The 13,443-nt window shown below is 46.9% G+C and overlaps 1 protein-coding gene across 3 annotated transcripts in view; it reads right to left on the bottom strand.

Annotated features, from left to right (window-relative positions):
- The window catches only part of Setd3 (SET domain containing 3, actin histidine methyltransferase), a 62,472-nt gene extending 54,048 nt beyond the window's left edge, over positions 1-8,424 (bottom strand). Inside the window, exon 1 of one of the 3 annotated variants that reach the window (XM_045154948.1) lies at positions 8,300-8,424. The gene's annotated coding sequence lies outside the window, so the exon portion shown is untranslated. The remainder of the gene's footprint in view (positions 1-8,299) is intronic. The other 2 variants (XM_004665603.3, XM_045154949.1) reach the window with 2 other exon arrangements.
- Positions 8,425-13,443: the final 5,019 nt, after the last annotated feature.

Genomic DNA, 13,443 nt, shown 5'->3' with positions numbered 1-13,443 from the left:
TTATTTCAGCTGACCTTTTGAGGGGATAAAGTCCATTAATTATGACTGGGGAAGGTATGGCAGGCCAATGGTTACTTTTCGGCCAAAGTCAGGAAGCAGAGAACAAACAGGAAGTAGGGCCAGGCTATAAAACCTTTAAGACTCACACCCAGTGACCCACTTCCTCCAGCAAGGATCCACCTCCTAAAGGTTCCACAACCTTCCCAAAGTACCAAGTGCTGGAGGACCAAGTGTTCAAACACTTGCACCTATATGGGACATTTCACATTCAAACTGTAACACATGCTTTTCAGCACCTCACTAAAATACTGAGCCAGGCAGCTGATTACTACAGGCAGAATTAAGTATGCAAGATGCAGAATGTACCAGAGAAGAGAAGGGTACTTGGGCACTGTTGTCCCTCCCGCAGGCAACACTGACAAGGTGTGCATAGTCCTATTTTGCATGTGAACTGGTATCAGAAACTTATTCTAGCTTTGTCCAGCAATAGGTTTGTCTTACATCCAAGAAAGTCCCTCTTGGTCCTCCATTACAAACCCCACAACCTAACTCCTGGCCCACAGGGCAGTGCTAGTATGTTAAGGTCATTTTATCTCTTCTATAAACAGTACCTAAACACATTGGGTTCTTTCATTTACACCATTTCTTCAAATAATGAAAGCTAGTATACCTCCAACTTAAAATAATTTTTAAAAATTTAAATGCAAGAAGTCATTGGCATCATGAATACATAAGAAAAGGAAGGAAGGGAGAGAGGGAGGGAAAGAAGGAAGAGAAAGAATCTAACTTAAGGATGGTGAAGGAATGATTGAGATGGGGAGGTAATATGATGGAGAATGGGATTTCAAAGGGGAAAGTGTGGGGGGAGGGCATTACCTTGGGATATTTTTTATAATCATGGAAAATGTTAATAAAAATTGTGAAAAGATAAAAAAAAAAGAATGGTGAAGGAAATGTGTAATCTGCCAAGAAATTACCTTCCAGCCACTCACACTCCTAATGTGAGGACTCTGGAGTCTAGAACCGTGGAGCATCAGGGCTGGAAGGTGCCTTTGGGATGGATCATCGATCTTACCTTTCAAGCCCACACGGTGTAAACAATGCAGCCAGTTGTGACTGTCAAAATGCTTTGCTACTCATGATCTCATTCCAGTCTAAATACACATCAAACAGGCAGTAAGTTGAGGTTCTAGCTGGCTGACAAACAAATGAACAACAATTGCTGGGGACTGGACACAAAGCTTCCAACATTCAGAACTGTCACTGTTACAGGTCACTGCTCACCACCAGTCCCGCCCGATCACTCCAGGACTGAATGATCTGACTCCCTGACTGGCTCAGATTCTGTGAGGACAGCTTTCATATCTCCCTGAAATCTTGTCTTCTCTTCTCCAGACTCAGCATGCCCCTCACAACATACTTAGGGATGCATAGTTCATGTCGATAAACAATTCTTTAAGTCAGTAAAGCCTCCAGACATACTCTGAGCAGGGAGAGCATGGTGGAAGGGACCACTGCTTCCAGGGGACTCAAATCTTACTAATTTTCCTAAAACTGGTCCAGTTTTCCTACAAGCCAAGAAAATTCATTTGCATGTCCCATGCACATTTCTTGAGTATCACATCTGAAATACAAGAGAGGAAAGGGACATGTCCCATAGCCTTTAGGATATGATAACAATCAGCAGATCATTTGTTAGCTGATCTCTACTAAACAATTGAGAGAGATTTTGGAGTTAATGCAGTAATTTGTGCCGTCACGTTGCTTCTTACAGGATCACACTCTGACTGCTGAAACTATCACTCCCTCCTGCCACATGCTGTGGCAGTTCCCAACATGACTATCCTCATAATTGTACAGTTTGAGCATATATTATGTGTTATGAGCCTAAAGCAAGCATTTACACAACAGGCAAAATAAATACTATGTCCCCTTTACAGATGAGAAAGTCAATGCTTAGAAAGGCAAATCAAGTAATGCAAGAAGATAAATTCAACTAGTATCAGAGCCTCACAATACATTTCAATGGCAAATTCCAACGACACCCAACTGCATGTAAGATTTGGCTCAAAACCAGCCATACTGTAAGGTTCAATGCTATTTCTTATGTCCAAAGCGAATTAACATTTATTTGGAAAAGCAAAATGAACAGATATAAAAGCTTTCTGTCTTTGGACTTCTCAAAGTATAAAGCTCTTATGCTTGCCTTATCCAAATACGTAGTAGGAACGGCCTCACGTTAGATTGGGACATGAGCAAAACTTCCAAAGGCACTTCCAACCAATCAACTCATTCTATGTGAATTCTACAATGCTTTGCTGCCATGAGTCAAAAAAACTACAACCACCAGGTGACATAACATTGCTAAATCATTAGTTAGTAATAAATCCTTTATGTTAAAAGCAACTTTAGTGAGTACTTTTCAACCCTGAATTTTACTTTTAATTTTTAATTTTTCTTACCTCTTGCTTAATAGAAAACTGATGCAGAAGTCATGCTTATTTTCTGAGTGAAACTTTTAAAGCATCTTAGTTGTAAAAACATCTTATACTCTAACATGTCCTGATGAACTGTAATCTTTAAAAAAAAAAAAAATGGAAAGGGGGCTAGAGAGATGGCTTAGCAGTTAAGACACTTGACTATAAAGCCAAAGGAACCAGGTTCAATTCCCTGGGACCCACATAAGCCAGACACACAAGATGGTGCATGCACCTGGAGTTTGTCTGCAACGGCTGAAGGCCCTGGCAGGCTCCCACTTGCTAACCAGCTAACTAGATAGGTATCTATCTATTTGCCTCTTCCTGTAATGAATAAAAATAAAATGTTTTTTTTTTTTTAAATGGAAAGGGACAGTTGGGATAAGGCAAGAGGGCTGTAAATTCATGTGGACTAAACAATGAAAAAAAAAAAAAGACTGGAGGGATGGCTTAGTAGTTAAGGCATTTGCCAGCAAAACCAAAAGACGGAGGTTCAATTCCCCAGGACCCACGTGAGCCAGACGCACTAGGTGGTGCAAGCATCTGGAGTTTGTTTGCAGTGCCTTCTCTGTCAGCCTCTCTCTCTCTCTCTCTCAAATAAAATTAAGTAACAACAACAAACAAATATGGTGGCACACGCCTGTCATCCTGGCTACTTGGGAGGCAAAAAGCACAAGGATTGGAGCTGGGAATGTAGCTCAATTGGTAAAGTGTATACCTAGCCTGCACAAGCCCTGGGTTTGATTTCAAGCACTGCATAAAACCAGAGCATGATGGCATTTGCCTGTAATTCCAGCATTTGGGAAGTGGAGAATCAGAAGTTCAAGATCATTCTTAGCTACAAAGCAAGGCCTGCCTGGGCTACATAAGACTCTGTCTCAAATAAATGTATGTTCGTATGTATGCATGTATGTATGTTTGTTTGTTTGTTCAAGGACAGTACCCAGCAACCTACGGAAACTTTGTCTCAAAATAAAGTTAAAAATATGGAGAGTGGGAGGGCTGGAGATACAACTTATTGTAAAGCACCTGTCTGGTATGAAAGAGGCCTGTGTTTGATCTCCAGGATAAAAACAAAAAGGAAAAGCCAGGCACAGGGGCACATGCCTTTAACCCCAGCACTAGGGATGAGGGGGAGCAGAGTACGAGGCCACCCTGAAACTACATAGTGAATTCCAGGTCAGCCTGGGCTACAGTGAGACCCTCCCTCAAAAACACAACAAGGGTCTGGGGGAGATGGCTCAACCATTAAAGGAACTTGCTTGTAAAGCCTGCCTGCCCAGGTTCAATGCCCTAGTACCCACATAAAGCCAGATACACAAAGTAACACGTGCGTCTGGAGTTCATTTGATATAGCATGAGTCTAGTGTTCGTCTATTTTGTAGCAGTAAGATGCCTAATACACCCACACACACATGCACATACACACACTTTCTCTCACTGCTTTTGAATAAATAAACAAAAGGTGGAGTTGAAGAGATGGCTCAGCAGTTAAAAGTGCTTTCTTGCAAACCCTAGGTTTGATTCCCCAGTTACCCATGTAAAGCCAGATGCACAACTTAACACATGCACGTGGGGTTCATTTGTAGTGGCAGAAGGCCTTGGCACCCCCATAATCACACTCAGTCTCTGAAAAATTTTTTATAAGTTATAGTCAGTGTCATAGACAGTAATAATCCTAAACAGCGCATATTCAGAGTTCTAAGTCCATGCAATTTTTATTTGTCAGTAAAAAAATTTAAGTGTTATGTACACATCTGAACACCTTTGGGCCTTTATTTTTTGCTTGTGTGAGCATACTTGTGTGTGAGCGTGTGTGTGGGGTATGTGGACATGTATGTGGACATGCTTACAGTGGCCAGAGTGGAACACAGGGTGTTCTGCTCTGTTGCTCAAGCGCTGGGTCTTGTTTCTGAGCAGTCTCTCTTTACTGTTTCTGGGCTTGCAGGGCTCCAACTAGTCTCCAGTCTCTGCTCCACTGCGGGACTGGTGTCGCAGGCACACTGGCCACATCCAGCTGTTTTATGTAGGATCTCAGGCCCTCATGCCAGCACAGGAAGAAAGCAAACCCCGCCACCTCTCCAGCCCCCTTCTGGCCTTCTTAAAAGCAATGAAAACATTTCTTCTGGCTCTGCCCATCTACCTCCTACCCCACTCCTTGCTAAGATAACACTTGCAAAGGGCTGAACATTCACTTTGGTAATCAGAATCACTCAGATCCCTTTCAAACTCTGGTCTGCCACTCTGTAGGCACTGACCTTGATGAACAGTTTATTTCTGGGAAAGTACTTGAAATGAAACAAAAACTTTCAATGTCTCTATTCTGATATTAGAACTTTATACAGAATCACTTGTTTCAAAATTTTTCTCTTGAAAAATGTCAATACTATCTTTTTACCTTATCTTATGATGTGTTTGTTTCCAAATAGAAATGGAGTCTACAAAGCTAGTCTCTGGTTTAAGTTACTGGGTAAATTTAACACATACAAAAATAGAACTTCTACTGCAGATTTGGCTAAATTTCTTTTTTCAGAAAACTACTAATTCCTCTGTAAAAGAAAAATACTTTAAGAGCTGAGGCTGTAGCAGGTCCAATTCAAAGTACCACCAAAAAATACATTAACTAAATCACTAGCTTGTTAGTATTTTTGAACATGGAAATAAACATTACAGAATTAATCATATTTTCATTTCAAAATAATTAGCATCTTGGATTTTAAGCATAAGAAAGTGAAAAGATGAAAAGAAATCCAACAGGCAGGAAAAAAATTGCCTGCAGTGACAAGTAAGGTGCTCCTCAAGTGCAAGTGAAGTGAAAGCAGACAACATGAAAGAAAAGTCAAGAGCCTTCTCTCATGTCATAACCTACCTGGTCAGGTAGGGGCCTGATGGATGAACTGGCGCAGAAGGCAAAGACGTGTGCCTGCAGCAAGAGAGGATGTATGCACCGCACAGCACACAGCCTTCCTCACTAGAACACGGGCTCAAACAGGAAGGCAAAAGCTATCAGCTAACAGAGAAAGCAGCTAGCTGGCCACAGGCAACTCCCAAAGTAACACTGACTTGCACAGCTCTTTTTAGCAACACCATCATGCTTCCATGTCCAGACTTTGGTCCAAAGGAAGAAAAACTAGAAACTTGCTGCCCACTCCCAACAGAACAGAAGGGAACTAGTGGAAGACAGGCATCCGACCACACCCCAAAGACACAGTGTTGCCAGTAACATTTCTAACAGCTACTTCAGTTAGTGAGTGAAGCAGAGACTGTAATTAACGTTACTTCAGAAACTTGGAAAGCCTCAAACTACACTAATAGCTAGAGGAAAAGCACTCAGACCAACTCTAACTTGAAGGTCCTGTATTTTACTCCCATTTTTACTAAAATTCCACACATCACTAACTGAAATTAATCACTCTCCAACTACAGATGGAGAATATTCAGGGGGCAGCAGGGATTCATCAGTACTGAACATGTACAAATACTGACACAGCACTGACATTGTATCTGGTATTACAAGTAATCTGCAAAATGTGAGTGGGGAGGGAGAATGTGTAGGTTTATAATAAATGCTATAGCATTTTATATGAGGAACTGAAACATGTGAGCACTTTTGGTGGGAGGGCTCTGGAACCAACCTCATGTAGATACCCAGGATCATCTAGGAAGTGTCACTGCAAGCAAGCCTCTGGCCCTCATCCTCCTGTTCTCTCCAAAGGATCATCAAGATGTTAAGAAGCTGCTGTGACTGGTCAACAAGGCACTAAAAATAACAATCCCAGTGGTTGACCTTTAGAACAAAGGAGGATTTGAGTATAATATCCACATTTTTTTCTCCTCATCCAATGGCTTCTAAAGCAAAGAACTAATCATCATTAAATCTGACCTAAATGTACATGACATAGAAAAGATGTTCAATAGCATTTTCCCCCTGTGGTACTGGCAATGAAACCCAAACCTTTCTGCATGTCAAGCAGTCACTAGAGCATTGAGCTGCATCCCCAGTCCTCTTTTTACATTCTGAGACAAGGTCGCCCTAAAAGTGACTTCAGGATGGCCTTTAGGATTCTCCTGCCTCAGCATCCTGAATAACTGAGGCATCTGACAGCCATGCCAGAGGGCCTGGCTAACAGCATTCCTTTCTTAGTAACAATCTCATTTAACGCCTCAAGACAGAGCATGAACACCAACTCCCATTGCTATAGCCCACTATCAGCCCAAATGTTTCAATCTTGATCCAACGTCACTCCTACTCCAGGAAAACAACACTGGAAGAGGGATAAGGCCACCAACCACTTCCCTCCAGTTGGACTAGAGTTACATTTCACATATTAGCACACCATCTTAAAGAAAAGAAAAGTCCAGCATGTAAGAAAGAGGAAGTAGGAGGCTTTTAAAAACTGAAGTTGTTGGGGGTTGCATGAAGCTCTGCTGCTGCTATGGAACTTAGCTTTGCGAGCTATTCATTCTATTCAATTCTAACAGGAGAAAAACTCTTTCCTAAATAGTTGGAATTTCATCAAAATATCGATCACAGGCAGCCCTAACATTCATGTGTCAAGTGGGACTATACTCAGCAGCCTACACACTCACTGTATATTCCAGTGAGCCCTGACTGACTGTGCAGAAGAAGCCCGTTTTTATTTTGCTACCTTCTTGAGGCATATTAAGCCAAACACCTCCCCAAGACTATCACTGCTTGAAGTTCCAGTTGACAACACCCTTAGCTTCACGTCTGACACGAAAAAGTGAAAGCAGTATGTTTCCATATAATAAAATTCACGTCCCAGCATCAAGTTCTGTTCTTGGCTTCTTATGACAGGGTCTCGCTGTATAGCTCAGGCAGGCCTCGAACTCACGATCCTCCAGAGGCCTCAGAGTTCTAGGATGCAGTTCGGGTTTAGTTACGCCAATCATCGCAACTATGAAAAAGTTAACTCGTCTCGGGTACTGAAAAGCCAAAATTACTATCAACGTCCTTTGAAAAAGTAGTTTTGCTGTGGAAACGTCACCGTGCCCGTTTAGAAAAGTGAACGGCACAGCACGCGCGGGCTCACCGCTGAGTGCACGTCACCCACTGGCTGCCCGCGCCCCTCGCCAGTGGAAGCGGGGACGGCAGAGTTGCATCGCCAGGCTGGAGCCACTAGGAGCAAGAGTTGAACAAGCGGAATGGGAAACTCGAAAGCACTCGATTCTTCTCTCTCCGAGGGCGCTGCGCGCGTGGACCACGGCCAGGCGCGCGTGGGAAACAACATGACCTATTTTCTCCGACGCCGCAGGCAAGAGGGGCAGGGAGTCGTCCCCGGGAACCCCGGTGGACACCGAGTGAGGGGGTGAGAAGGGGAGGCAGAGAGAAAACACAACCGTACAGCCTTCCCCCGGGCAGCGTGCGCCGGGGTGGAGGAAGGAAATGAGCTGGAGCCGACCGTCCACCCGCCCGCCCGCAGCGCCCGTCAGGGGCCCCGGCCCGCAGCCGAGGGTGACGCCCGGGCCCGAGGGCAGAGGCCCGGCCGAGGACGCTCTGCACCTGCCGCCGCCGCCGCGGGACCCACACGGGAGCGGGGCAGCGCGCGCCCCGGGCTCCGTCCCTCGTCCCCACCCGGCCGGCGGCGCCCAGGCCGAGCGGGCCCTGCACCCGCGCGCGCACGCACGTACGCCCACCGCGGCCCGGGCCCCGAGCCATCAGCCCGGATGCCGACGGGACTTGGACGCCGCTAGGGCCGCTGGGGAGGGAGGGCGGCCTCCCAGCGTCGCGCACGGCGTCGCCACGGTGTCCTCAAGCCCCCGGAGCCACGCGCGGCAAGCTGCTGCCCGCGCTCACTCACCTGCCCGCTTCCCCTTCGCGCAACGGCGGCGCCGCACTCCGGCCCGAACCCCACCGTCCGCCTCAACCTACCCCCAGGCGGCGGCGGTGCTGGTGCTGGTGGCGGCGGCCGGACGGGAGGGGAGGGACGGCGGCTTGAGACAGCCCCGCCGCCGCGACCCAACCCGGCTCCGCCCGCCTCCGGACCCCGCCCTCGGGCCGCCGCCGCCGCCGCTCATTGGCCAGCACCTCGCACGCCTCGGCGCGGCCCCGCCTCGCCACCCAGCCGAGGTTCCGCCAGGATCCTGCCCTGCCATTGGATGACGAGTCCAGGGGGCGGGGAGAGAGCGGTCACAACTAGTTCCGAAGTCGCAATTGGCTGGTTCTCGCCCACACCCGAGCGCTGATTGAGCGACAGGATTCCCCTGGCTCCGCCCCCGCAGCCAAGTTCCGTTAACAGGTTCGGTTGCTCCCGACCTCCTTTTCGCGAAAGGGAGCGGGGCCAATGGGCGGGTCCTTTCTATGGCCCCGCCCCCTAAACACAGCGGATACTGACTCCAGGGGTGAGCTAGGAGGAAACCGTCGCTCGGATTTTTTTTTCTTTTTTCTTTTCTTTTTTTTTTTTGGAGAGCTCTACTTTCATCTGATTGGTTGACAGGCAACTGACGTTTGCCACTCCTCAGGCGCTTATTTATCGTCACGAGACGCAGCGCGATGACGTAAGCTCCCCGACATTCCATATCCAAGATGGCCGCAGTCAGCAAGGAGAGACGTCGCTAAGGGGCTGGCCTGAAGCGAGGGGTGAGTGACCAGCTCTGGCCGCGGGCAGCGCCGTCCGGCTCTCGCGTACTAGGTGGTCTGGGAAGGGTATGCCCAACTGTTGGCGGGTTGGTGGAAGAGACTTCCCTGGCTTGCCTTCCCTTCCGTTACCCCGGATGCACGTTGAAGTTAGCGGGCGACGCCGGGCAGCGGGGGCGTAGTGTTCGGCGTTGAGGGTCTGCGGCTCGAGGATGCTCGGCGAAGCCCCGAACGGGTCGCAGCCCTCGTAGAGGGGCGTGCGGGCGACTTGGGGTGTGGGTAAAAAGGGGTCGGGGGTCGGGAGACTCACGCAACCCGCAGAGCGCCCCGGGCTTCTGCTCCGTCCGCGGCCTGTGGCTCCCGGTGGGGCTTGGCGACGAGACTTCGGAGATTGTTCCGCCCCTGGCATACTTTGTAGTTCCAAGACCCACATGACGAAGGGTGCGGCTAGGAGTGAGGAAAAAGGGACTCGTTCCTACAGGACTAAGCCTCATCTCCTCCTGGGTTTGGAGTTTTCTTTAGGAAATTAGGGAGTAAGTCTAGTTTATCAGAAAACTCATTATTGTCTGCACAGCGTAAGCGTGGCATGGCTCCCTCAATTTGGACTGCCAGTCAACCAGAGCTTTCCCTAAATCGTCCCGAGGCAAGGAGCAGTCGACTACTAACATCTGGCTTTTTATGTTTTTACAGAAACAGGGTTTTATGTATATACACGTAAATTGCTTTCTACAAGTAATTGGGGCCGTGCCTTGCAGTTGTAGACGTACATTAATGGCCTCTGTGGTCTGTGTAATGACAGCACAGAGCTTTCAACCCTTAGCACCGAAAACACTGTGGCCTTTAGTAAACTGCTGCTGAATGAAGGAATGATGGGCGGTGGCATTAGTAGGATAGAATATTTGTATTTATTTGTTTGCAAGAGAGACATATAAAGTGGTCACATCATGGCCTCTAGGCTCTGTGAACGAACTTCAGATGCATGCACTACTTTGTGCTTTACACGGGTACTGCGGAATCAATATGGGCTCTTGGTCTTTGTAGGCAAACGCCTTAACCGCACCTAGATAGAGTTTTTAATTAAAGTTGTTTGTGTTACTAAGAACCTTATTTGCTAAATCACTGTAATAACTAAGACTTTTTCTGGGATAAGTACCCTTGATGTCTAATTCTAGGGTTTTTCCCCTGTTCTATCATTTTGATTATATTGTGATGTGTTCTTCAAGCACAAATCACATTTAAGAATTGTTACAATTTTTAGCCGGGCGTGGTGGCGCACGCCTTTAATCCCAGCACTTGGGAGGCAGAGGTAGGAGGATCACGGTGAGTTCGAGGCCACCCTGAGACACCATAGTGAATTCCCGGTCAGCCTGGGCTAGAGTGAGACCCTACCTCGAAAAACCAAAATAAAAAAGAATTGTTACAATTGTGAAAGTTTAGTCAGTGTGGATCCTCAAACAATAACGAAGTATTCTTGAGCTGGTGAGATGGCTTAGCAGTTAAGGCATTGCCTCTGAAGTCAGAAGACCCCAGGACCGAAGTAAGCTAGATGCACAAGGTGGCACATATATCTGGAGTTCTTTTGCAGCGGCTAGAGGCTCTGGTGTGCCCATTTTCTCCCTTTCCCTCCCTCCCCCACCTCCCTCCCTCCCACCCCCCTCTGCCTCTCTCTGCCAGACAAATAAACATTCTAATTGTTGGCGAAGTTGTTTAATCTTAAATGCCATTTCTAAAATTCAATGTTTTTTAAAAAGTTTTTTGGGGGTGGGGGTTCGAGGTAGGGTTTCACTCACCTGGAATTCACTATGAAGTCTCAGGGTGGCCTTGACAACAGTCCTCCTACCTTTACCTGACATTAAAGGCATGTCTACCACATCTGACATATTTATTTCTTTGAGAGAACAATAGAGAGGGAGAATGGGCATGCACTTCCTCCAGCCACTGCAAACAAAGTCCAGATGCATGTGCCACCTTGTGCATCTGGCTTGCATAGGTACTGGAGAATCAAACCCAGGTGCTTTAGCTTTGCAGGCAAGCACCTTAACCCTTAAGCCATCTCTCCAGCCCTAAAATTCAATGTTTTAAAGAAATTGTTGAGCCAGGCATGGTGGCAACCATCTTTAATGCTAACACTTGGGAGGATGAGGTAGGAGGGCTGCCATGAGTTGTAGGCCAATCTGGGGCTACAGAGTGAGTTTGCAGGTCATCTAGTGAGAAGAACATCTACTTGGCTTAAATCTAATTTATATTTTTAAGGTCAGATAAAATATATACCAGAGGGTGAATGGGGAGATGCCTGGGCCAGTGAGAGTGCTTGACACATAAGCATGAAAGCTGGGGAGGGCCTGATTTGCCCAGTCCCCTTGTAAACAGCTGGCATGGTCACACTGCCTGTAATGCCAATGCTGTGGAGATAGTTGAGAATCAGTGGGTTGCACTGGTTAGCCAGTCTGACTGAAAAAGCAGATCTGGCTACAGTGAGAGACTTCATCCCGCAGAAGCATGCCAGTGAGCAATTGAAGCCACCCAGCATGCTTTGGCTTCCACACATATGCCTGTATCTGAATACTTGTGCATATAACATGTGCACATACATGCGTTACACATGTTCAGGAAATTACATGCCAGAACAATTACCTGGAAGAATGTTATTGTTTCGAGAAATCCCAAAAGTGCAGCTATTGATGAAAGGCTGGAATCTGGTTAGTGTCTGGGTTTTCTCAAAGCAGTGATGTGACTCTTGGAGAACACTGTTGGGAGGGCATGAAAGAATTTCTGAGTACTAGGAACAGCTCTTAAGCAGTGCTTCAGTAAGAAGCAGCCCAGAGTCACTGGTTACATTTCACTTTGTTAATGGTGTGTTTCACTGGTAATACATAAGTGGATGAGGGAAGTGGTTGCTAGACATAAGTAACATGTAGGTTTCCTTAAGACACAGAACACTCCTAATAGACAAAAGTGCATTAAATAAGTTGTGGCTAGGTGAATTTGTATCTATTCATGTTACTAAACCAAGCATGTTAATATTAGCCTGGATAGAGGTCTTGTCCTACCTCTGAAGAACACTTTTTTTCAATACTTTATTTATTTACAAGGGGGTGGAAGACTGTGCAGATCGCTTTTTCCAGGAGATGGCTGATTTAGACTGTTCTGTTCATGTTCAGTTGTTTTCACTGTGTTTTTAAGTTATGCTCATTCCATCCAGAGCATAAAGAACCCTGCACTAGACATCTACATGGGATGTGGCCAGTAACTACAAGCAAAGTCATGCAGACTTGGATGTACTGAGGATTTCCGCATTTGTGCAATGAGGGTTTTCTCATACCCTCTCCAGTGGGCTGTCCTAACCTTTTCCCTCACACTGCCCCTTTCATGCGCTCTTATTTCTCATGTTTTCTATTACTCCATGGCCAATTAACTTTCCTATGGTTGCTTCAGTGGTGGTAGTTTTTCTACTGATGCACACATCATTCCTCTCCCCTATGCTTTTTCCTCCTGTCACTTCATGGGGCAACAGCTCCCTGAGAAAAATGGATGACCATAGTCAGTCCACCTATTTCTTGTGTTATAATGTATATATTTTTGCATCTTGGATTAAGTTAATGCTTGGATTTTCTAGCTAGCTGTGTATTCTTAGCTGTATCAATTGATTTGATGTAATATATTTTCAGGGTAGGACCTTAAGGTATTAGGTGTGGCTGTTAAGACTCTCAGAGTATCTACAAAGATGTTCTTAGGGGTTGAGTTTCCCTGCTATAGGAGTATTCAAGCAGGCTGAGTGGAATAAAATACTGGTAGATTCTAAAATTTAACTAAACACTGTACACATTCCATCAAAAACAGCCCCGAGTATGTATGCAAGAGTAGTTATTATAATGACCAGATCCTCTATCAACAAAGAGGTTTAGATTTCTGGTCTGTTGAGGTATCCAAGTCAGCTTGTGACCAAGTGAGTCCCTTCCCTGGTGCAATCCCAGTTACCTTGGGTGATTGTGGTCTCAGTCAAGTTGTTGCCTGGGTCGTCGGGCTGCTGTTCTGATTTCTGGAGCTGGGCACTTGCTTTTCCTACGGGGCAAACTGAGCCGCTGCTGCCGCCTCTGCTGCTGTTGTAGCTGCCACCCCCGGAGCCACCACCGCTGCCGTTGCCGTGTCCATCGCCGCTGCTCACCCCGAAGCCGCTGCTGCGGGATCTGCCACCGCTGCCGCTCCTGGGTCCGCTGCTGCTGGGGCCGCTGGTACCGGTGCTGGAGCCGCTGAAGTTGCTGCCGAATTCTGCTCCTGCTTGGGTCCCGCCGTCAGCCCAAGTTGGCGTGGCCAGGTCCTGGGCCGCTGCTGTGTTCGCTGGAGCTGGGTTCAGGCGGCGGGGGAGGG

This window comes from Jaculus jaculus, chromosome 7 (assembly GCF_020740685.1).
Source record: "Jaculus jaculus isolate mJacJac1 chromosome 7, mJacJac1.mat.Y.cur, whole genome shotgun sequence".
Classification (NCBI taxonomy): domain Eukaryota; kingdom Metazoa; phylum Chordata; class Mammalia; order Rodentia; family Dipodidae; genus Jaculus; species Jaculus jaculus.
This window is presented reverse-complemented; position numbering and strand designations above follow the sequence as displayed.